General features: G+C 42.3%; 1 protein-coding gene across 15 annotated transcripts in view; it reads right to left on the bottom strand.

Annotated features, from left to right (window-relative positions):
• LOC124950087 (agrin-like) overlaps window positions 1–24,237 on the bottom strand; it is a 240,663-nt gene that overhangs the window by 157,802 nt on the left and 58,624 nt on the right. The window lies entirely within an intron of this gene.

Below are 24,237 nucleotides of genomic sequence, written 5' to 3'. Positions count from 1 at the left end.
ATGACGTAAGCGAGGATATTGCATCGAAACCCAAGCTTCTACGATAAAAGCGTCTAATACTCGAAAAATCGTTTGATGATCCTAAACATGATCCGATTATACCATGTCAAAGCGCAAATTATCATCGTTTAGTATCACTTATACTATAGGGGTTTAGCGAATCGAATTAACTAATTGTGCAATCTAAAGAGTTCATTTAGATCGGTGCTACGAAGCGAATAATTTATCGACTTTAACGCGTCACGACATACCTAAAAAGGATGTGAAATTCGAAGAGCTTTTTTAGAGCTTTTACGGCAAATTTTAGGTAGACGTGTCTATCAATAAAAATATCTCTCCGACACATTTTACGTGTAAGGATATACATATATACCGGCACACAATAGGACAGATAGGTACATTTGGTAGGTGGTCGTTACGCGTTCTCCCGTATAGCACTTCCGTGTCCGGCCAAGTCGAGAGTACGCCCCCGGGGCCACTTCTCCATACGTAAGACGTATCTAGACTAGAAGAATTTTCACAGAAACGACGCCACCTTAGATGCCTTTACCCTTTTTCCTTTTCTTCTTTTTCTTTCCCCCCTTACTACTACCACTCTTCCATCTCGTAGCTCGTAGCCGCAGCACCGTTAAACAAATACTTCAATAAAAAGGAAATGGCCGGCCGAGCGTCCTCCTCCTATCTCTTCTTCATTCTTTCTATCTCCTTCTCCGGTCGTCCGGCGTTTCTACCGGCGCGGAAAAGTTGTTTCGCTGAAGCGCGTATTATTATCCCCCCCCTCTCTCTCTCTCTCTCTCTCTCTCTCTCTCTCTCTCTATCGACGACTCCTCTTTCCTTCCACCCCCCATCTGTCCTATGTTTCAAAAGGATATCGGTCTGTCAAAGTCAACAATATGCGTCTGCTCTCGAAATAAAAGGAATAATTTGTCTCGCTGACTACAATTGAATGAAACAACTTTGATCGTGTGCTTTTACCTTCGCTCCATCGACGACGACGAAACATTGCTCAACGTTTTCGCTTTACGCGCTACCGACAGGAAATTTACGTTTTGCAACGAGAGAAAGTAAGTCCCGAATAAAGTAAGACCGAAAAAGAGATAGAAAGTCGATTGAAAGCGAATTTAAACGGTAAAAGTTTGATCGCCTTATTATGCGTTGTATGTACAAAGTACGCCGCCGAAGGCGGTACTCCGAGTTCGTTGGATATACGTATTGTGTGCGTTATCGTCGCGAAATTCGATTGCGCTAAGAGTCCCGAAGAGAATAACGATTCTAAGAATCGAATTATTCGAAACACGAATGAATTCGAGGAAAGGAAAAGAAAGGAGGAGGGAGTTACGAGTGTACACAGTTCGGTGCGAGGAAACGCAGACAACCGGATTGATTCGATTTCAACGTGATCAGGAAAATAAAAAAAACTATAGGAACCCATTGGACGATTAATAATCATTACTTTTCTATGGTCGTAATTGCGCGAATACGCTTCTTACAAGGTAGATTCAGTACGTTTTTTATCAAAAGAAATCGCAAGGCAAAATGAGAATTTTAAAGGACTATGCGCTCACGGAAATTTAATTGATTCGATATATATATATATATATACATATCTATTTCGATATATGTAAACTTGACTTGTCATATCGATTTGTCTAAGTTTCTTTTTGAGTCGTTACGGTCCAAAATCTTTGTCAGATTTTTGTCTATCTTCAAAAATGACACCCTAAATATTTCCTATGAATATTAATACGGAATATTACCTATCTATATTACAGACGGGATATAGGTAGGTATGCACATAGGACGGAAAATATAGCGATACCTGTACCCCTACCGCGGTACGTTTGCCAATACGTCAAATTCGCTGACCGAGAAATCATCTTCGATCATACCGTGCGTGTCTATTCACCGAAATGGAACTCTCGCGATCGCTTTCAGAGAGTATAGGGCTTTTGAAAAGGGCCGACGCGGTAATGCCACATTCTACCTCGATAAGCATTGTCTCTCTCTCTCTCTCTCTCTCTCTCTCTAACGTCGATCTTCATAAACTACCATGTAATGTTTATGACGACATATTTCCAAGTCCGATCGTCCACCTCGTTTAATTCGTTTGTACCTTTTTTTAATGGTATATCTAAAAAATGATGATGATGAAATCCACACTTTATTTACATACAAGGTGCTTTACCAATTTCTATCTTTAAACCTCTTTACGATTAATTCCTAATATATTAAATGATGGTATTATCTCTTCAGCCCTTTCCGACCTTTACGATAAGTCCTTATAAGCCGGGCGGGCGGTTGGTTGGTCGGTCGGTCGGACCTTCTGCTTCCATAAGCAACGAACAACGCTTCGAAATTTCTACACGTTGAAACGAAAGATTTATTTCGAGCGTAATAACTGTACTTAACTAACGGGTTAAATTTGACGCCAAAAGTTGACGATAACTGCGGCGGCGGACTACGAAACTGAAAGCTACACACAAATTGCAATTTTCTTTCGGAGAGATAAAATGGATATTTCGAAAAGAAAAAGAGGAACTCAGTAGAAATGTACTGGTTATTAGCGCGACTTTCACGATTTATCCTCTCTTTTTCTATCGCGTTTCGGTCGTCTTTGTTCGATATCGCGTGCTGCGTATGCGGCACATTTTATTGGCTATGCGAGCATACGCAGAGGGAAAGAGAGAACGACGATCCGAGGTACTCGCGTTCATCATCGTCCGACATAAAATCATCTCCTTTGAATTAAAATCGTAAAATTCCCTGTATGCCATCGAAATTTCAACGTGAAATGCTGTAAACTATCCTCCTGTTCTCTTCCTTCCTCGATATATAGAAGCGTTATCGATTTTTTCATTTTTCTTTGTTTCTCTTTTTTTTTTTTTTTTTTTTTTTTTTTTTTTTTTTTTTTTTTCCACATCGTTTCTATTTTGATTTCGTTTTCGATATCCTGCAGATCTCAATAAATTTGCTTGCGACCTTTAAACGATTACATGCACAAAACAAAATCCCTCTCGACTAGACGTTTTGCGCATCTCTCGAATTTTCCGGGAAACAATAGAAATAGAACGCGAGGTATGACGCGGTGAACTCGTGACAACAGCTTTTACGATCACCACTCTTTTTACTTCCCGTAAATACGTTGAAATGAAATTTCTACTTTAGACCGTTCCAACCTCTCATTATTGTACGTGCACGCGTTGCATCTCAAACGTAAAGTACATACGGGTATGTATATTTACGTATGTACGATGAAATAGATGTAATAAAATGCGGCGTGCTGAAAAATTTTCCTTTACGTCCATTGTATACTCTCACCGCGTCAACGCGAACGTAACGGTTGAAAACATAAAGTACGCTTTCGAAAGAGTAAGTTCGTTTTATTTTTCAAAAGGAGAACGACGACGTCATACGTTTCTACGTAATTTTGATCGATTTTTCGTGGAAGGTATAGATAGATTTTCAAGCGAAAAATATCAAAGGTACAATATTTCGCTAGATATTACACATATCAATGCGAGAGGGCGAATTCACGTACGATTTCGATTAAGTAGTAAGGGCCTCTATATATATATATATATATATATATATATATATATATATATATACGGGATTAATTTATTTTAGTTTGAATAAAATTGGCGGAACAATGCGATTTCTAGAAAAATTATTTGATTGCCGATGAAAACGCGCTCTAACACGGCATTAGATGCGAAAAATTGGCGCTCGTCCGACATAGTTGAAACCGATCGAAGTCCAACGGCAACGTTTTTTTTCTCCTTTTTTTTTCCAGAACGACTACCTCCTTCGAAAAGACGCAATCTCGATGAGACGACGATTGTCGACGGCGATTGTCGACGGCGATTGTCGGCGGCGATTGTCGGCGGCGATTGTCGGCGGCGATTGTCGGCGGAGATTGTCGTCGACGACGATTATCGAAACACCGAAAAAGAAGACAAAGAACGGAAAAAGGAAAAAGAATAAAGGATTTTTCGACTATTTTCCGCGGCAACAGCATGTCACCGTGTCCGTTCGAGATGAAGGGTTGGAAAAGAGCTATGAGCGAGCTTGGGGTTAGAAACAAAAGGTAAAAGAGCAGATGTCTCCAGGGAGAGTAGAAAGAAGTAGGAATGGAACAAGAGAAAAGGAAAGAGAAAAAGGGTGCGCGTCCGTTCTTCGGGGTCAAAAGGGCGAAAGAAGATAGTAGACGGGCGTAAAAGGGTCGTGGAAGATTATTCCTTCAAAGTGGTAGGGATAGTCGGAGAAAGAGGAGAGAGATGGCTTCTCTCGGCAAACTCATAGTACGTCGTAGAACGAAATCCCCGAGTCGACAGTCGTTTTCTCCATCGGCAAGCCTTTTCTTTCCCACTTCGTATTCATCACGCGATACGTTAATGCCCTGTGCACGAACAAGGACCCTTCTTGTCCTACGATGGTGTCGTCTTCTTTCTCTCCTGTGGACGAAAGGAGAAAAGGAAAAAGTAACGAACGTGGTTGATGGAAGAAAGGTTGATAGCCAAAATTACGGCCGCCTTACACAAAAGAACAATAATGAAAACGAGAAAATGTATGCGTTTTCCTTTGGACTTGCTTGAGAAGACGAATTCTCGTCGTCTTCTCGCACGTGCGAAGATACGTGCATGCCTAAGTACGTACGTTAGCCGCCGACCAGTCAGCTTACATATGCATTACAGTTGCATATGTACAGTGTGTGTGTGTGTGCGCGTGCGGATACAATTATCTACGTATCGTCTCGTACGTATACAGCCGCGATGGAGCAGGCGGACAGATGACAGAAGACCGAGCGAGCGCGGTTGATGGAAAACGATCAGCGGTAAAAGAGAGATGACGTTGCTCTGCCACTGCAGTAAATTACGGAAGAAGCAGAATGCGAAGCGTAAAAAGGGAGGAGGAAGTAATGGGTGAATGTAAAGGAAGGAAGAAAAGGAGTAAGCAGCTGTGGCAGCGCTATAATCTAACGGACGGAACATTCGTTGAGTAACCATAACCGTATTCCTCGAGGACAAGAATATCCTTCTTCTCGGATATACAACTCGAACGAGTCCCGAAAGATTTTTGCCGCTTTATCGTTGGATTCCTTCCTATCCTATTATAGCTTTTCCCTTATTTTCTAGCCCGTTGCTTTTATTCTCGAACGCATATATCTAAATTCATAGGTCAAAATCGGGCAAAATCTAATTTAGCGGTCACGCTCGCTCATCGTCGATAGACTTATCGAGGAACTAAAAAGAGAAAGCGGCGGAGCTAAAGATATGAGGTCGGAGACAAGAGGGAAGGAGGATATCGTCGTTAGATGGTACCGTTGGGACGCCCTCTTGCATAAATTCCTCGTTTCTCCTTCCACGTAAATCACTGAGTGACTGACTGACGCCTTCTTTACTCCCCAGCCATGATTCTCCATGCATCGTAGATACGGACCAACGCGATACTTTCTTTGAGGAGAATCGTAAGAAAAGTCGTAGGGGCCTAAGATATATTTCTACCGTTAACTTGTACGACGATATATCGGCAATTTAGCTTCTTTAGCTACGAAAATATAACGAAAAACGATTTATCGATTACATCCTTGCGAAATAGTTTTCGAGTAAATTGGCAAAGACGAGGGATTGCGCGACGTGAAATTTATTTCTGACCGTAAAGCTTATCCGAAAGCGGAACCCTGAGTGAAAACACAAAGTTGAACATCGAAAAGAGTGACAAGAACGAAGAATCCGATTACAGTCTCTCTACGGCTACGCTTCTTTGACTGGCTAAGCTCTTGATCCCACAGAGAGAACTCGAAAGGAGTTTTAGACCGTAATAGGACGATTGTATGGTCGTTCTCTCTTTCGCAGTTATATCCCATCAGTTAACCAGACTGATACGGATTGGACAGTTATCTTCGTACAAACAATTTTTATACTATACCTATACGTATATTCCTTTTCCATAAAATCTGAAAGAAAATGATACGTTCGATAAAGGATACTCGTCGTATTTCGTTCGTAAAAGTATAGCGGGCGTTCCGTCAGCTAAACGATCGACCGAGAAATATACGGGCTATGGACGGCATCCTATATGGAGACGTTTGGACAAAGTGAGTGCTGCCTCCCACTCTCGGAGCAGATTTAATTTTACAATTCGCCATCGTGTAAAGGCGTACGTACGATTCCGCTCGGGTAGTAAGTCCGTTAAACGTACAAAACTCTTGAAGCTATTCGCAGGCGTTTGTTAGCGTCGTTGCGAGCCTGAAAACGCCTTAATGAAACGTGTATAAAAGTCCAAGTTGGCGAGCAAGGTGCATTTACCGGGACGGTAAAATCTTTAATGCAACGAGAAAACGTGACGTCGAGCGAGAAATACGAGTCGTCCTTTCTTTCGAAAGAACGTTACGAGTTTCTACGGGCGTAACATTCGCAATAAAAACTTGAGAGTTTCGAAACTCTCTCGACGGCGTTGAAAGGCGAAACTAGCGACGTCGAAGGGTATATTATAGCGACTGAATCTATCCGCGTGAATCGGTTACTTATCCGAAATATCTGTCTCACGATCGAACAGAGCGGACTTGCTTTTTGCCCGCCTAACTCGAATATAATAACGTGCTCTCGTTCATGAAAATATATCATGCAAATCGATTTTCATTGTATCGGATCTTGTCTACATCTTTCGACATGAAGAATCGGAAAGAGTCGCCCCGCCGACTACACCCTCCGTAAGGGTCCTCTCCCGGCTAAAAGAATCGTCGAAAACTTTTTACCCGGCTTTAAACAAATATACGTCTAGGTTGGGTCTGGTTTTCGGCGTCGCTCGGGAAGGATCACACGACCACGAGCGAGCGTGATTTTAAAAAAGGAAAGTTCGCCGAGAAACCCCGCCGTAAGATCCTTTACAATCTATAAACTCGTTCGTCAAAGCCCGCACGCTTTTATACGCGTCGTAGACCGAAAGTGGTGTGTGCTTCTCATCATCTCTCGGCAAAGTGGAGGCTTCTACGAAAAGGCGACGAAATTGCTTGGCGAACTAAAGTGCCACGAGTATATATCATCCTCTTTCGACGTAAAAATCTTATTTTTTTAACGTTAGTCGGATCGAAATTGCTTTCCGACTGAGGGACGACGACGACGACGAGACGCGCGAAACGACGAAAAAGAAAAAGGCACTCGCGCGAGGTTGACGGCAGTAGTGATTAAAAGCAAAAGGTATTGCGAGGTTGTTGCGCCCCTCGATCGGGGCTAAAGAAAATCAAAATACACCGCGAGGTATTTTATATTCGACCCTGATGAAAAATGCGAAATAACGATAAGAAGATAAGAGAGACGGATGACGCGCTGGTCGAGCCGGTGTTTCCAACGGGGGCGCACGCGTTCGCATATTTATAGGAATTTAAATGCGGCGAGAGGATTAAAGGATAGCGAAATACAAATCGAATGAGCTTGAGCGCCTGTTGCATGCGAACACGCGCGAATCAAGCCGTAAGGGCCGAAAGGGTGTTTGAACGTTGGAGTGTATCGTGAACGAGAGGGTGACGGAGTGTAAAAATGAAAATCGTTTGGCATCCTGTAAACTCGGCGAAATTCGTAGAATATGAGGATAATCGAAGCGTCGAAGTGTACCTCCACGCGAGACGACGAGAGCAGCACGCACAACGTTCGATGGAAAAAAAAAAAAAAAAAAAAAAAAAAAAAAAAAACAAAAAAAAAAAAAAAAAAAAAAAAAAAAACCCGAAATATTTGGAAAATGGAAATATCTGATCGTCGCGTTAACGACGTACGTGCTACGATCGAGGATGGAGTTCTAAAATTGACGTTAAAAGCACAACAAATTTGCGCTTCGACATTATACCGCAAATTCAATTTCACGCGTATCTATTTGTCTTCTTCTTCTTGTTTTTTCTTTTTCTTCCTTCTTTTTCTTTTTTCCACCGATCGAAAGGAAAGAGACACAAAGCCTGACGATTATTTCAATGGCGTACCTTTCCTTGAGGTTCGAGTAAAATATACAAAAAGAAGGACAAGTAAATGTATTTCTATGTATATACGTCCGAGAGAGTATTACGGCTTTTAATCCATTAACTAATTGATTCGTTACGATGCTACGTCGACAAAAGTAACTTTCCAAAATATCGATCAATTTCTTACTTTTTTCCATAACGTAGTGACATTATCTCCGTTGACAATGTCCGTGGCCAACATCGTCTCCGACATCTCGGCTCATTAATCGAGATAGACGTCCAACGATTTGCCTCGAACGAGCTAATCGCTCCCAAGCGCGATGTTCGCCGAACCGTATAATACCGATCAGTTAATGGAAGTATACCACGAATGGAAGTGCGAGCTCGCTTTTTTCCCGTTTAACGAAAGTCCTTTCTTCGTCGAGCGAATAAAGAAAGAGTTTCAGAGATAGAAGGAGAAAGGGGAACGGAGGAGATATATGCGTCGATGTTGCTTCTATGCCCGTGCACTCGATGAAATATAGCCATCTACTATTAGAATCACGAGATGCATCGAAAAGAGTCGTGCGAGTAATAAAACACGAAAATCCTACCAATAAGATGTCCGCATAAGATGAACGCTCGAAAATAAGAGTACGGTAGATTCGTATGAGATCCGTATGTCGAAGAGAGATTCGATGAAATACGAGCGACGAAAATACACAGTTTACGAATGCGCGCAGGTTTTTCATAGATTTCTATCAGGAACAAAAATAAAATAATAATATGTAGCGCGCGCGTATTTATCGATAAAAATATTTCCTTTGAGATTCGCCGACGATGAAAAAAGATCTATCTCGATGCGATTGGTATTGTACGGAGCGGGTAATAACACTGAGTTTGTCGAAGCTTTTAATTCTTTGAAACTTTTCTCAAAGACGACGAGCGACAAGAGGACGAGAGAAAAGTAATCAAAAAGCGGTGCCTCTAAAATGGCTGGGGAAAAAAAGAAAAAGAAAAAGAAAAAGAAAAAGAAAAAAAATGGTATAGAGAGAAAGAAAAAAGACGAAAATTTCGAAAGATATCGAGAGACGATGCGAAAAGAAAGAATACAAAATGTCTTTTGCCCGGAACGTAAACGCAAATAAAAAGAAGTTTCGACCAAGTTTCAAGATTTTTCCCATAGGTCGCTTATCACTCCAAGTTTTTCGCTCGAATGACGGAACGAAAGTGGCTATGTATATGTTGGAATAAAATCGCAGAGACACGAGATCGCTGGAGAAAGAAAAAAAGGAAAAAGAAAAGACTTCAACTTTATACTTTGACGTGGTTCACTTTGAGGCTAATTAGAAATCATCGAACGATGACAAACGAAAAGATATGTGAATAGGGGGAGAAAACAGCTCGTCGACGAATCAAACGAGAGCCATTCAACGCGATCAACTTCGCCGTGGGAAAACAGAGAAAATAAAAGTTTGGAAGAAAATGTGACGTCCATACGGCGGTTAATCTTTCGAAAGAGAACGCGTCTCCAGACGCTGGCAATTCGTTTTCTACTCCGTTAACGGAGCCGACGAACAAAGTCCCAGTATACACCATTCTAATCCTTCGATGTCCTCCTTTTTTCCGCGACGTTCGTCGCGTTCGATGGTAATTTTACCGTCTTGACACCTTCTCCCGTTAGTGCTTTTAGTCGCAACAGTTGTATCAACGTATGCAGATATACGAAATAGAGTGGAAAGGCCGGTTATTAACGTTCCGTACAATGGGTCTAACAGTTGCGAGATAACTATCCACCCCGCCACCCCCCGCTTGCCCCCCGCCCCCCACCCCCACGTACACACACACACACACACACACACACACACATACACACACAAAGGAAAGAACCACTCCCCGAACGCGGCAAAATTTGCCTGACGGAGAAGTGTATATCACAGCATGGTATTATCAATGAAACGCGATCCCCTTTGTAATATTAGCACTATAGCAACGGCCAAGTTTCAAATCCTTCGCGTTACGCCGGCGTATATTTCATTCGTCTCGACAGCTACCAATAATGGAATTACTAACGTTATAAATCAAGGGTCACTCTTAAAATTGAGCGTGAATTTATGCCCCTCGAGCGGGGGCCTAAAAATAGGCGTACGCCGAAAAGACAGACGAAATAATCGATAAGTTCGAGAAGAGACTCGTTCGAGAGTATCATCGCCGAGTCCCACGGTTTGCGCCGGCTAACTCGGCGGTAGCGATAATAATGGTAAAACGGGTCTTGCGGAGTGTAAAGTGTAACAGCTTGCGAGTAAGTAAGTAACTATATATGCGCGCGTAGAGGATTCCTTCGCAAAGTGTTTTCCGCTTAGTACCTAGGAAGCGAAGAAGCTTTTTAACGAGCTTATCGTGGTATCGGGCGGTAATCAGTTTAGGAGGAGGCTCGCTAATCTTCAATTTACATGCGCTTCTGATTGCGTGTACGAGTTCAGTGGCGAGAAAGCGCTGTTTCAGGCTGGGATAAGGGTTGACAACCACTGCTTCCTTCCTTCGTAACTCCGGATTAGCGTCACTATCGAGGGTACTAAATGTCCGATCGCTATCGCCTGGCCCGGCCCGATAAGGGCCGAGAGCACGCACATCCTACACACCCGATTCTCCTGCTAATCACTGTTTTAATCCGATCCGCGATAATGTCCGTGGTAATCGCGACGATAAATAGTCCGATAAAGACCGATCCTTTTTTTCTTTTCTCTCCTTCTTCTGCCTCTTCGTCGTCGGGCAAGGAGACAATTTCGGGCTTGTAAAATAGGTGTCTGTAGTCGAGCGTGCTCTCGCATGACGCTCGATTATACTCGAAATAGTCCGACCGAAAAGAAAAAGAAACGCAACGGGCCAATAGGGTTGCGAGGATCGAACGACGATGGATCGGTCGAAGGGTGTGGGGGGGGGGGGAGAGAGAGAGAGAGAGAGAGAGAGAGAGAGAGAGAGAGAGAAAAGGGGCGTCAGCACCTACGCCCGGATAATCGATCGCGGCGATATGGCGTAAAAAACTGCAGGAACGGAACCCTGGGATTTTCAGGATATTACCTTTTCATCCCATGGCAGCTCAGTTTCACGTTTGGTCACGAAGGCCCTGAATTTCCGGCCGGCTCGAAATGCCATTTTCCCCCGCCCAAAGTCCCGTCCCGGTCGAACCCTCCATATTCGCCCTTCCAGCTTCGAAGACAATCCAGCAGTTTATTATAATTTATCGATGCTCGGCTATTTCCATGTTACCCGCTCGGCCAACATTATTGCCAGCTGCTCCTGAATTTAACCGACCAAACAAATCACTCATCGTTATGCGCACTGACAGGAGCTGTAATTATAATTAACAGTTTATCCGGTACCTCCTCGCGCCCTCTCCGCGGCGATACGCGCTCAAAATGATACGGGTCCGCGACGATTTACCGTCCATAGCGGCGCAGAGTAAAATACCGCGCTTAAGGCTCGATTATACGTATATTTCGGTGGACCGAAACACACCGGCGGTCCCGATGATAACTTAAGAAGATAAGCTCGTTAATTTGAAAAGGGCGAATAATGTGAGGCGCCTCTCGGTTTACGTTAAACGACATTCTTCTTAGATAAATCTACAAACGAAGAAAGAAACGCCGAAAATAAATTCGAAAAGTGTTATCGCAATAAGACCCTCACGAAAGCATTTAAAAGTGATAACGCGCGCGTCTAATATCCTAAAGGGAAATTGTACAAAATGTTGATGCCGTTGGTTGATCGATTTATCTCGAAACGGTTTATCTTCGGTACGCGTGGCCACGTTTTACACGCGAATACCAAAAGAACGATATCGAACAAGGTCTCCTCCTACTACGTTTGTTCGCAACGAGCTTACAAGCCTAGCGGCCTTTAATGTCGCCGAACTCGTTCCCGTCCAACTTGTTTTCCGAGACCGATGGACCAACGCTTCTAATTCACGAATTCCACTTTGTCGGAAACTAACGAATACCAGAGCACTAACCGCTGACCCACCTCCACGAAGATATCTATATTTGGCTCGACTGCGAAAGCGGTGAGATTCCCGCACACCTGCTTTGTTTACCGTCTCTCGGTTCCTCTCGTATTCTGCTTTTGTATACGTTTCGATAACCCTCCTCCTACTCCTCTCTGCTCTTTCCAACCGCCTGCCATATTTTACTAGCTTTTGCTGCGGCTCGGCCCTAAACGAAAGCCTTCGTCAAAATAGAACTAGAGGAGAAATTCGAAATTCGACGTTCGTTCGTTCGTCGATTGCGAATTTCACGTATTAATTATGTATTAATTATGTTAATTATCAATTGCAACGTTATCGAGCACTTTCAAAGAATTTTCGGCTATGCGTAAACGCGAGAGACGATATATATCCCCATTAAAATTACTCGCAACTTTGTAATATCGTTGTAACGATGAGTAATGAATACGACTAGCCGTTGGACGAAGCATTAATTATGAAGCTTAATCGGATAAAATTTCCATATCTATAAAATTTGATTATATGGGGAGACAGACAGAGAGAGAAAGAGAGAAAGGAAACTAGCGAGTCTGGTGCAATGATCGCTTAATTTCGATTCGTTGTTCATTAAAACTAGATGTCTTCATTATCTGGCTCATCGACTACAATACGTTTGTGGCCTCTGTAACAGTGACCAATCGTCATTATATAATACGACGCGATATCTCATAGAAAATAATGTAACGATATTATGACGAATAAGACGTATAAACGTTCATTAATTTAATTTAATTATTAAAATTAATGTCTCCTTACAAATGATCCATACTACTCGTAGACGAGCTCTTAATTTAACATCGATCAGATTCGTCTAATGCTCGTACATAGCATCGCTATGTACATATAATCCGATACTATCATAGCAAACATGCGACAATCTCTCTCTCTCTCTCTCTCTCTCTCTCTCTCTCTCTCTCTCTCTCTCTCTCTCTCTCTCTCTCTCTCTTTCTCACACGAAATGCAAATCGAATCTCTCCTTAACGCTACTTGTAATGCATTACATTTACAGCTACAAGCTTTCCGAGCTTTCGTGGAAAGGAAATTCGAATCGCGTCATGATCTTCCCGTTATCGGCATTAAAATGTTTTCAAGATATCCACGTCTTTCTTTCTTCCTCCTTATGGGAACATAAAATGTGGTGAAAGAGGAAAGGAAAAAGAAAAGTTTGCGGAACGCTCGGTACGAGAAACAATGATGGATTCAATTTGTACGCTCGACTAGTTTCCGATACTTGGGACTCGCCGGAGGAAACCGAGGTGAAACACTGCTGCGAAACATCGCTCTTATCCTTCGACAAACGTATTGTCGAAAACCACGGAAGCTACGGCTGGACGAACGTGTTACGAGCGAAGGAGAAACGAAATAAGATAGATAGAGAGAGAGAGAGAGAGAGAGAGAGGTTTCGCTAGAAGCAGCACGCATTATTGGAGAACTTTCGACGCTTCGGGTAGCGTCCTTGAAACACGTCTCGCTTCGAAACTCCATACATTTCGGACAGGATTACGGAAGGAAGGATAAGTTTCCGGTCTTCTCGAACAATTGACACGTCCCGGTAATACGACTTCCCTTCTTCCTCTCGAGCGCGCGCATACACCGTAACTCCTTCTCCCCGAATATATAGCGTCGTCCCTTTCACTTCCATACAGCTCTTCTCCGAAACACATCTCGAATACGAGCAGATACGACCTTCCAAACTGTCGTACCAAGTCCTGACTTTGTCGTATAGTATCTGAACCTGTATATAGCTCTCGGCTAGCGGCGCGAAACGCAATAGCAAGCACCACTACGTCGAGCGAGTTTTCGACCGAAAATAGACCGAACCATAGTTTGTTCCATAGTTTCCTTGCCGACACAGCAATGCTCGGACAATGTTCCTACCGTACCTTTTCTTCTTTCCTCGTTTATGAAAGCGCAACTAGATCTTGGCAATCGACAAGAAAATAATGCCTACGCTATTAAAATCCTAACGATCTTAACGATCGTTTCGTATCCATCGTGGAATGCGTTCAAGAAACATTCTATCCCTTGAATTCTAAAAAGTATGGATGGGCAAAAATTGATAAAAAGATCAGAGGAACGTCAGATTCGATTATCGGCGCTTCCCTCGGTCGAACATGGGCAACTTCGCTTTATAAAAGCCTCGATTCAATATGATCGCGACTCGATGTAATTCTTTCGACGTAAGCGATTCATCAAACGTGATGGATCGCGGTTGAAAGTCGAACGTTCGCGAGTATAATTCCGGTAGCCTACGGGGTATGCTTCGTCCCCGTTCACCATCGTTGGCTACGTCAATAGAGATGGACTTTGATATTTAACTTTAAAAGTTCATTGTCCTAACTCAACATTTTACAGAGGGACGTCTATCGATTGGAAAGTTAAATATACTTTGAATCATACTGTAGCGCTAATAATCTTTTCCGACGATTCTCTCTCTCTCTCTCTCTCTCTCTCTCTCTCTCTCTCTCTCTCTCTCTCTCTGTCTTTCTTTCTTTCTTTTTGTTTCCAAATATAAACGTGTAATATCTATTTCTCACACCGACCCGATCTGACCAGTAAGTGACCTTCGTGAAATTACATCTCATGATCCAACACCGATCTGTATTTATTTTAAGCCAGTCAGAATCGATCAGGTCACGACCGCTGAACTTTTCTTATCGAGATTTAACAAATGACCTTATTGCCTTGAGAAGAACGATCGATACTATCGGTAAACTAAATTTACCGAGCACTGCAATATTGATATTTTCGTATCTATTTAAAAAATATCTATGCATTAACGCGAACCATAGTATTTGCGTTACGTTAAAGAAATATCGAAGCTGAGACGTCTATATCATGGCATTGATCCATTCATCTTTCCTCTTTCTCTCTCTCTCTCTCTCTCTCTCTCTCTCTCTCTCTCTCTCTGACTCTGCGCTGGCCAGCTGCGGACTCTCGTAAACGACCGTCTGCACCACGGAAGGAGTCCTCCGTGGTCTGTGGTCTACCATTTGGGAAACGCTGCTCTACGAGGCTTTACTGGACGACTTTATGAAAGATAACCATTATTAATGCTCCATACTGAACGTGAAATAAGATTTACAATGTATATACTCTCACAACTCGAATAAGTATTTCAACTTTGAAAACGTTTTCTTCCATTTATTTTCATCTCATTTACAAAACTAGGTTAGAAAGTAGTTTAATGGTATTAAAGGAAACAACACTAGGAAATATTTGGAAATAACATTGAATATCTTAGGTTCACAAATTCGTCCGTACAAATCTCACCGAATAAAAATCCAGTTTTGAAAAGTAATATCTCGCCATGGTCTTTCGAATCCGTTGAAAAGTCAAAGTCGGATCAAAAGCGATAAGATCTCGGCGAGCTCGACTTCATCGGTGATGGTTATTCCGTGTGGACGCGGACGTGTTTGCAAGCCGACTGATTTAAATAATTAATCGAATTAAAGTACGGCTCGCTTTGGTTCCGCTTGTGGAAGGTGTGTACGAACCTTCTCTCTCTCTCTCTCTCTCTCTCTCTCTCTCTCTCTCTCTCTCTCTCTTTCTCTCTTTATCTAGCTCTCTTCAACACTGGCCGTACGGTAAAACTTGATAATTTAATTTCGCGCGGCAAAGGAAGTTAATCCCGCAGTGACGATGGGGTAGCCGGGCCGAGTGAAGGGTTTGCTAGAAAGGACGACATTGGTAGAAGAGGGAAAGAGGATGTATCCGGTACTTCCGTCCTAGCGACTGCCTGGAAAGTAACTTTTGTTTGTTTTCTACGGTCTCCAATTGAGGCGAGTTATGTTTAACTCGTCTTACGCGAGTAACGCCGAGCAAACGATAGAGGAGAAACTGAGCCTAATTTTCTCTCTCTCTCTCTCTCTCTCTCTCTCTTTTGTGACAAACCGAAAGGAATGTAGACGCAAAATGAAAGCATGCTGGAAGAATACGAGTGTAGGCTTATCTCGCATTATCGAGATTCGAGGCGCATCTGATAACGAGTAGTAGCTGTCTTTGAATCATCAACGAGGAAAGTATCTGGCATATCGAGTATCGTGAATAAAATCGCAATTGTATGCACAAAGAGGAGATATACGTTGATGCATATTTCTATGTAAAATAGATATGACAAAGTAGAAAATGGTAAAGCGGAAATTATCGTTGGATAAACGCATTGAAATGGAACGTTCATTTAGCATGCGTAATGATGCTTTCGAAAGAGAATTCCCTGTGATGCGGAGAAAGCGACCGAGCGTGTAAACAACGATTGAAATGAAAGAAACGGTAGGAAACAAACGTACTGTTATCGAAATGTCGAAAGTGTAAATTTCATTTGCTTTCGTCTTAAAATAAAAATCGATGTGTCACAAAGAGAATGCATTTTAATTAAGAAAATAAATCTACCCTAGGCTCTTATGCTACGCGATATCTTATGCTTACGAGCTAGAACATTGAGAAAGAGGGACGAGCTTCGTGCTCGCCTCACCGGAGCCATTTAATTTTGTTAGGATCCGAGTGAGTCGTGCCATTAGACGAGTAGATATACCCAAGCCGTCTAGCGTCGCATGATACGAAGTAAGACGAATGTCGCACTTCATTAAGTCGAACCGTCATTTCCACTCTTCCACCCTCCTTTTTAGCCCCGGAGCCTCTTAAATCGCGCCCTTCTTCAACGCGTCCCTCTCCGTGTCTCCTTGCTGCTACTGATAGTTATACCATGGTCGTAGGGTAGGTATCTCTTGTAAAGTCATTGCCGTCTCTTCTCTTCTCTTCTCTTCTCTTCTCTTCTCTTCTCTTCTCCTCTCCTCTCCTCTCCTCTCCTCTCCTCTCCTCTCTTCTCTTCTCTCGTCTTCTCTTCCGACGACCTTTTTCTTTTTCTATTCAAAGTCTTTTCCTTTCCCTTCTATCGTATCGCTCGTTCGTCCATCTCGACCTTATCCGTGACTCTTTTATCAGACCGTGATCCTTTCTTTCTCTTTTTCTTTATCCAAGCTCGTTTTACGTAAAAGTAAATTGTTTAAGCGTTACGGAATTATTAATATCAAAAGTCGAATGAATTTACTGGCATACTCGCTTAGAAACGAAACAACGACAATACATTTATTTGCATTAGGCGATTCTAGAACGGGGCCTTCAATATCGGGAGAAAACGTTTGACGAAAAAGTAGGCTCGTTGAATTTTTCTCGAGCGCGCTTATCCAACCTGAGAGCTTCCAAAGAGAAGCACTATTACGGTTTTGGCTTTAATCGTTACCAGGAGAAATTACATCGACTTTCAAAGAGACACGGTAAATATTTCTCTCCTGGGTTAAGGAAAACTAAACATTTGCAAACAATTCTTCGTAAATTGTACGTCTACTTCGATGCTTTGCCTTTAGTTTCGTGAAGCTCGGAATTTCATATAAGGATGGAAGGAGAAGAGAATAGGAATGACGCTAGATAGTAGTGTTCTCTCGGCTCTCCGTCGAAAACAAACACGGAAACCGCGGATGGTTCTTACCTGACATTCGTATAAACTGCAGCTCGATACGCGGAAAGCAAATCCAAACGGCGGTAGATCGTTGAACCTTGGCACGATTCCTAGATGGAACTTGGCTCGGCTAGAATTCCTTTTACTTTGACCGAGCATAACCGCAAAGGAAAAATATGTGACACGCGAAAAGACGTAAAGACTATTTTCTACTATTATTTTCTACGCGGAGGCCATTACGAACTTTCGGAATCCTATCGGATTTATCGAGAATTTTATAACGGTCTAATTATCGAGAGACATATACGTGCCTCTTTTGTCGACTGATCGCTATCGACCTAACATGTTATCTCCTTGAAAAAGAATTGCTTGATTATAAATTGGATTCTACGATATAGATGAAAGAAAATGACAAACGACGTGATTATTTTGAACGATATACGAGTATACGTAGAAGATAGACGGTGATATAGAGAGATCTAGAGAAAAGGAGAAAAAATACGAATATCGTGGATACGAGTGAAAACGAGATTGGAGCAGAGTACGAGTCAAAGAAGCGTAAAAAGTATAACCTGGGAAGAAGAGTGAAAGGACGTGAGTGGAGAGAGGGTAGAAAAGAAAATTTGTTCATGGTACATGGTTCGCGCGCGGAAGGGCGTATAGGGGGAGGGGGTCGAGCGTCAGTCGCATCTGACAAGAGGGTGTGCTTCTGCAATAATGAACCGTTCGCGCTTGCTCTAGCAGCCGGGAAGAGAAAAAGAAGAAAATTCCGCGGATGTAGAACGAACTACTACTACTACTACTACTGCTGCTACTGCTGCTACTACTACTACTACTACTACTACTACTACTACTACTACTACTACTACTAGTAGTACCTTAAAGAGAAGCGAATACACGCACCGTATTCTAGTGACATCGAACATCGAGTATTGTAAGTAATGGGAGGTGCGTGTGGCGCTCGTTTTTTTTTTACTCCATGGATATTATTACGATATATATTATAATACGTATCAAACATTTTCCCCGTAGCAATGTCGCGGTACGATACGTTTCATTACGAATAAAATGATAATATCGTAATAATTACTCGATCAATCATTTATCCTTTCATTCTATATTCATCATATAATGATTAAAAAATAATTCCTACTTTTCGACGTAATAATAATATGCCTTAAAAAAAAATAAATAAATAAAAAAAAAAAAAAAATGAAAGATGGTAACGATCATATTTCGTTCGTACACCGATGACTAATAGCAATTATTAATGCCAAAAAAGTTGAACAGCCATTAGTAATAAGGGGTACGATTTATTATTATGGTCATCCCGGCTTTAAGACTGTTTATTAACGGTTAAGACAGCTTACTTCCCGGCGCATTACCCATGATGTACGGGCAACAATAATTTACCATTTCTAAAGGGTACGCGCACACTTGCTTCATCGATTATGTTTCTCCTATCCATTCTTCGCGCATAAGGAACAATGCCAACGGATTTGCGAAATAGGATAATAAAGCGGCTAAGCTGTCACAATGGATTATTTATTTATTAGTTCGGCTATCTTCCCCTCCTCTATCTCTCTCTCTCTCTCTCTCTCTCTCTCTCTCTTAGTCCCTTAAGTGGCTTCTAAGGAAGTGGATACAAAGTTTCCATGCGATAACGAGAAGATGATCGATCCTTTCTCGCGGGACGACATGTCGCCATAAAACTTACTTCGTTGATTCGATTTTCAACTGCACACTTCAACTTTTTTCGCTTTCCGTAAAGTAACTTTTCTCTTAATCTATTTATTTACTTAGTTATTCGCTTCAAGGCACTGCAATAAGTTAGCGAGTAGGAAAGAGAAAAAAGGATATAAAAAAAAAAAAGAATACAATATGTACTGTCGCTTGAATATGGCAGGAAAAGAAAAGAAAAAATTACTTTCGAGGTATGGCTCGACGCTGGAACAACTCCGATAAATCAATAGTTGGAAAAAGGAAGGAAGGGTGGTTATCGATACCTGCGCTTTCTGATTTCCATTTCCTACGAGGCTCCCCTCTTAATTCGGATCCTTCCATCGGTCTAACTATCGACCGTGACCTCGAGAAGCCATTCAATTTCGAAAGAGCGACTAAATAAATTATTTCCGTCTCTTCTCTCGACCGATCTTCGTAAACCTTTCCGACGTGCCTCAAAGAAACAGCATTTCCAATTAATATCGAACTCTCGCGTACCCGAGAGAGAGAGCGAGAGAGAGAGAGAGAGAGAGAGATAGTAATCCTTGAGATGAATAGAAAAGCAAACGGATAGGCTACTGCTCTCGTCGAAAGTAATCGAGTTTTGCGATCTTCAAAGTAGATCGGCTCGAATAAAAAGGTCGAACAAATATCCTCGTGCTTGATTAAAAATACATTTGGCCAGGGTCGTATCAATGATAATTAATAGAATTGAAAATTAGTATATTACTTTATACGTGTCGCTTTTAAGGTAAAGACGAACGTTAGAACGAAAATTACTTTCGCTCGTATGTACGTTCGTGCCTTTGCGGATTAACGAGATATGAGAAATTAATTTCGAGAAACTCGCGTATTCGCATTCGCGTGTAAGACGGTGATAAGTGCTTGTAAGAGGATTACACAGAGCCCAGAGATATCACGTGCGGCTAGGGAAATGAGAAAAGGAGAGAGAGAGAGAGGGAGGGAGGGAGGGAGGGACAAAAAGAGAAAGGAAAAAACGAGTGGCAGATTTAATTGGACACGCAACGTTATTCGAAAAAGTGCAACGTCGACGTATTAAAAAGACGATGAAAAGGAAAAAGAAAAAAATTAGGTTAATCACCACCGACGTTCGAACCGACCAAAGGCTGTGCCCAATTATTATCGACGGACAAGTAGTCCACAGCTCGGATCTCGATATGGTCTCGACCGTAAATAGCAAAAGGGAACGCTATTGATGCAAAATCGACATACATGCGATCGTAGTTTGTCGTCATTTTTACATCGTGAGAATTGTCACAGACGCGGGAGGAGACATTGAAAAAAGGCGAAAAGAAAGGCGGATGATCCGAGGACGAACTGATAGCTACATCGAAAAGCACCGACGAGAGAAGGAAAGAGAGAGAGAGAGTTTTCACTCGCTGGGGATGCGGCACTAAGAATAGGGTGGAGGAGAGCCAAAAAGATAGAAGAACATTGAGAAACGCGAGTTCGAAGGAAAAGGAATACGCAGGACGGTCGAATGCGAAAAGGTGGAGAAGACAGACTTCCGATAGATTTTCCTTTTAGCAACTTTTGTCTTTTAGCTCCGGACTCGTGGCGCAGCTTTCGAGCTGCTATCGTTCTGACGGCGCGCCTCTGCATACAAGACATCTCCATTTGGATGTAATCCCCTAGCCCTTCCACTTTCTATCTGTCTCCCTCACTGCTCTTGTCTACTTGTATATATTCTTCTTTTTTCTCCCTTCCTCTCTCTCTCTCTCTCTCTCTCTCTCTCTCTCGCCCATCGTTCTATCATCGTGATGTTGCAAGCTCGGAACGTTCTTTAACCTCCTTTCCTTTCTCCCCTCTCTTTTTATTTCTTCTTTAGTTTCTTGTATCTCTTTCTTTTTTTTTTTCCTTTCTTGTTTTATATCTCTTTCTCAACGACATCCCTCGTCGCTCTTCCTTTTCTCTTTTCAGCTTTCTTTCAACGCCGAGTTACTACACAACGAACGTCTTCAGTTTCATATCATCTATAACTTCGATCACGGTTTTCTTTTCGATTATGAGTAGAGCCTTCGGGCTGTATCGAAAAGCAGGTCACGACGACGTTCTTTGCACTCCAGCGATCACCAACGATAGGAGCAAAGAAATGAAGCCCGACGACGAAATCGAAAAATTTAACGATGTAAACGTAGGGAAGAGATCAGCCATGTTGTATCAACGCGCGATTGGTGATAGTTGACGAAAATGAAAAAGGAAAAAAACCCTCGCAGCAGACTTTGGCTCTCGCGTTTGGTCGATGCATTAATGTCGCGAGCGATCGACGAAAGTTCGCGGGATATCGAACGGATACGCTTATGTCGATTCGTTTGTAACCAGCTCGTGATATGTCAGCGTTCTATTCGAACGAGACGCAACGATGCACGAAGAATCGTGACGGAGACGACAAAAGAAGAACGGCCGAGTCGTGGATGGGACGAGGAGGAGGAGGTTTTCAATTGCATCCTTTTCGCGAGAGTAAAAACAAAACAAAGAGAAAAAAAAAAAAAGAAAGAAAGAAAGAAAGAAAGAAAAAAAGAAAGAAAAAAAAAGGAGAAAGGGAAGGAAGGGAGAGTCGAGTCTTTGGACTATTTTCTGTTAAATTCAAAGGGAGAGATCCAGAGAACGGTCGTAGTTAAGTCCGTGAAAGGCACGGACATGATGGACCGTCCGTAAGGGTGGGGATCGTAAGAGTGGAAAGGGAAAGAGACAGAACCGCGACGTCGCAACGTCTATGGTTCGCGAAGAGGATATTAGAGTTCGATATCCTCAGGCTGAGTATCGATTTCCGTGAGATAGGTCACGGTGTACGCTCGTTCGACTTCCATCGCATGCGAGCGAACGAGCGAACGAACGAACGAACGAACGAACGAACGAACGAACGAACGCTCGCTCGCTCGGGGGAAGCGGACAAAAGCCAACCATAGGATCAAAGTTCGCGGACGGGGGATTGGCTTTAGGTCGAGCGTAAAAACAGGAAAAGCAGGTGAACGTACGCGTGTATCGTCTGCGATCGATTTCGAGTAGTTGGACATGAAAAAGAGAGAAAGAGACGAACACCGTTGGCGTAACTCTCACCGGTGAATACGAGGGAAGAATTCCAAAGCGGGTTTATTACGAAAGACAAATGGGATATATATACCGAGAGCGATCTTCACCGCGAAGATACGCGGCCGGTATTTCATACGGTGTAGAACGCGATATTACACCAGTATCGCTTGTTTCGCCACTATGCGCGCTTTGCTTTACTCTCGAAGGCAAAAAAGAACATTTTCAATATCGCTTTGGAATCACCGTCCTTGAATATCGACTCGCTAAGACTTACAAACGCGCGGAAACGAGACGCGGAAAATTTAATCGCGCATATATGAATTACGACTTATTGTATTTTCCATGAATATCTTTGTATAGAATTACGACGTATAAAGGAATAAATATGAATAAATGAATGAAACTCGCGAAACTATACGCCCACGAATTTTTTACGGACTCAACGCGATTCAGCCTAATTCGGAAAATCTTTTCTAAATATCGTGCTAAGAATTTCAAGTACTTTCGATCGAGATAGATAAGATGGTTGTTCTTACATCCTCTCTTTGGCGAATGTTACGCGTCGTTAAGATCGCTTTCTTGCGTCCATATCATGGTCCGCATATATAACGGTAGTATCGTAAGAAACGTAGACTCTCGCGTGCGCATTATCTGCCACTTCCTTAGGATAAAGGACCAAGGAATGCGAGTCAACTTTTACGAGTCAAAGGTGTAACGCATTTTATACTTCCTTTCGTTATATGCACCTTGTAAATATTATACCAAACAATTTGAAAGGACAATTTTTTTGCTTTCGTATCACTGAGATTACATTTTGCAATATTCAGAAACAACTTTCGTAAATAATGTCACAGCTATTAGGATAATGGCGATTTCATCCGGGAGATCGTCGATTTTTTTTCTTTTCCTGTTTTAACCGTTCTCCAGGATTCGCGGTAGATATGCTTCATCACCGGTACAAGAGAGAGATCTTCGGTTAAATAATAAAGCTGCATCCGTAGATAGAAGCTGCTTCCCATATGAGACTCTTGAATAAAATATCTCCTTCTGTTCTCGAGGTTTGGTGCAATCGTACGGAGGAGGAGAGCGGAAAAGTAACTTTTGTGAAATTTCTCCTCATTTTTCTTTTTTCTTTCTCTCCGCTCTCTCTCTCTCTCTCTCCCTCCCCATTTCTATCGTTACGAAAGACTGCCGTTCACTCAGTCGCTCTCTCTTTCCCATACTTTTGCACCCCCCTCTCTTTTTACCCGATGCACTCTCTACCACGTTTCTCTTGAGATTAGAAAAAGGTCGCTCCTCCTTGAGACGACGTTCGTCTTGAGGAGCAATAGACAAGCACGAAATATATTCCGAGCGAGTCGCAACCTTCCCCCCTTCCTTCGCTAGTTCCTCTTTATTTCCTTTCACGATCGCTCCTTACCGTTGAGTTTCACGGATTTCCAAAGTTACCCTTTTCTAGTTTTGTGCCTCTCTTTGTTCATCGGTAACGCGGAAAATAAACAAGATGCTTGTACGGAGTAAAAGAAAAGAAAAGAAAAGAAAAAAAAGAAGATATCGGTTCGTCATCAATAATAAAACATCGATAAAGGACAAAAAGTCTGAGGGCTATAAATACTCATTCACGTTGGAATCCACGATTCTCTTTTTCTCTAAAGTTTACGATCATTTTGTGTAGCCATTCGGAAGAAGAAAAAAAGAAAAACAAAAGAAAACCAAAAAGGCATAAAGAGAAAAAGAAACAAAAAGAAAAAGACAAAAACATAAAAAAAAAAAAAAGACAAAAAAAGGAGAGAAGACAAAAAAGCGTCGAAACCTATAGAGCTTGTCCTGCAACGAGGACGGCGGACTGGCCGGAATGAAATTCGCCCCTGCTCGCTTGGGACACGAACTGTGAAATCCGTGACAACTCGAGAACGCAATACGCGAGAGCGCAAACCGGAGAAATCCGATACAATGAGCGACGTGATGAGAATTAACTGCAGTTTTATTTCCATTAAACGACAATGCCGCTTGAGTTTAATAAATACGAAC

The sequence above is a fragment of the Vespa velutina genome, chromosome 6 (assembly GCF_912470025.1).
Source record: "Vespa velutina chromosome 6, iVesVel2.1, whole genome shotgun sequence".
NCBI lineage: Eukaryota > Metazoa > Arthropoda > Insecta > Hymenoptera > Vespidae > Vespa > Vespa velutina.
Note: the sequence above shows the minus strand (reverse complement) of the source record. Positions and strands in the feature narration are given on the sequence as shown.